The sequence below is a fragment of the Rousettus aegyptiacus genome, unplaced genomic scaffold, assembly GCF_014176215.1.
Source record: "Rousettus aegyptiacus isolate mRouAeg1 unplaced genomic scaffold, mRouAeg1.p scaffold_m13_p_12, whole genome shotgun sequence".
Lineage (NCBI taxonomy): Eukaryota > Metazoa > Chordata > Mammalia > Chiroptera > Pteropodidae > Rousettus > Rousettus aegyptiacus.
In genome coordinates, this window is record NW_023416287.1 from 6029167 (window position 1) to 6031286 (window position 2120).

At 44.6% G+C, this 2120-nt stretch overlaps 1 non-coding gene across 1 annotated transcript; it reads left to right on the top strand.

Moving 5' to 3' along the window:
* The first annotated feature begins 1517 nt into the window (after window positions 1-1517).
* On the top strand, window positions 1518-1636 carry LOC118610286. Its single transcript, XR_004953858.1, has one exon. It is a non-coding gene; the product is annotated as a 5S ribosomal RNA (ribosomal RNA).
* The last annotated feature ends 484 nt before the right edge of the window (window positions 1637-2120 follow it).

A 2120-nucleotide genomic window follows, 5' to 3' on the forward strand; every position in this document is an offset into this window, starting at 1 on the left:
ACCTAAGCTTGTATTTCCCCTATGAATAATGTTGCTAATTCAGTGTTCATGGCAACTTTACAAAATATAACTATCACAATAATGAGAATCTGAGAGTCAAGCACACGCACACATATGTTTATGTCTGTATATACAGATTCTATTTCTCTGAAAAACTCCGAGTGATACACCAGCTCACCAAGTGTGGGCTCGCTAAAGGCAGGTCAATCAGAAGACTGTCCAGCGGCTCCTACTCCCCTTGGATAAGGCGTGTGCCCTTGCTAGCACAGACCTCTCGAGGCTAGCAGTGACCCGAGCCCCGCAGACCTGAGCAGCCCCACGTTTCCTCTCTCTGACGTGGGGTGCAGACTTCAGCTACACGCCACCACGTGCGGTCCCCATATGTACCACCTCGTGGCCCTCTTCTGTGTCTCACCCACCTGTTTTCTGCTCTGCACTATTGTACCGCAGCCGCATTTCACAACTGTCTGCCCCTCACCTGCCCTGCACCTGTAGCCTGTATCAGCATCCCTGCTCCAGCCTCTCTGTGCCAGCATCCCCACGCCAGCATCCCTGCTCCAGCATCCCCCCTTCAGCCTCCCTGCACCGGCATCCCTGCAGCAGGATCTCTGGTTTCCTGTAGCCCAGCCCAGCCCCCGGCATGTTTGCCCATGTTGTTTCCTTCCCTTGGAATGTTTCCTTACCCTGTTTTTCTAGTGATAACTTACTCTTCTTCTGTAACCCAGCTTACACTTTATCTCCTTGAGGAAGCCTTCCATCACTTCCCTAGCTAGGTTCTCCTCTCTACAGTACTTGGCATAACTGCAGTTTTAAAAATCAGTTTTGGTTATTATTTGATCAGTGCAATTTTGTTCCATAAATCCCTATGGCAGTGTGTGAAAGCCAAAATAATCTTATCAAATGCATGATAGAAAATACATAGGATTACAAAGAAACTTGCATTTCACTATAATTGGCTATCAAAATATTTTCTTAAATGTAGCATAGTAAGAAATGTGTTTCTTTATTAAGATTTAAATAACAAGATGTAGTGGAAGGTCTAATAACTACTGTAATTTTGAAGTGGTGATAAGTGCAAGTGATATTTTACAGCATCTGCAACAACTGTGATGGAATATAAAAATATGGAATTCATATTGGTGAACAAAGTCACGGAGATTGCTAATTCTACCGAATTTGTTGCTTAAATTAATAATGGAAGGGAATACTAAACATTCGTGGAGGGTTTCTCAAAGTAACGATGGATGTTATTTCTTTTTCATCCAAATATTCAGATCCCCGCCCCCTGCCAAACTCCATCCATAGTCTCCAGAATAGGAAATCGGGAATGACGTCGGAATGCTCCACTTGGTCACATGCTCAGAAAGGACAGTCAGGTGTTGTTTATCATTGGATCCCCAATACTTAGGACCCAGTAAATATGCCATAAAAAGCTGTCAAAGGACATTGCCTGCTTTGCTAAGCAGCCTTTTACCCAATGCCTCACAGCTGTAAAACACAGGTCATTTTTTTTTTTTGTCTACGGCCACGCCACTCTGAATGTGCCTGATCCCGTCTGATCTCAGAAGCTAAGTAGGGTCGGGCCTGGTTAGTACTTGGAGGGGAGACCGCCTAGGAAGACCAGGTGCTGTAGGCATAAAAAGTGAAAAATAGGGGATTATAAGCTGACAAGGTCCTTGCAATTTGTGAAGTGAACCAAGGGTGGCCTTGCCTAAAAAAAAATTAATTAAAAAAGGGTAAAACTCAGGTCACTTTTTATCCCCTTCAGATCATCGTCTACGCCCACTCTCTGTGAACCCATTGGGTTGGCTCCCCCTGCCCTGAACACTCGTCATAAAGTCCTTTCTTTTGACCTGTTTCTTCTGGAAACTGATGATCTAATTCTGTCCTCTCACTCATACATTTTTGATCGGGAGTTTTTTTTAAGGGCAGCGTTATGTCTGATTGAGCCCTCTGTATGGCTGGCGTTTACCAATGCAGGGACCAAGACACAGTTTTGTACTCAATGGATTTTTTTTTAATGGAACTGAATTTCATTCTCTCCTTCTTTCCCACAGAGGTGCTATCTCTGCTCTTACTCTGACATCCCGTGGGACCCTGGGCTGCTCTGTGACCTGTTC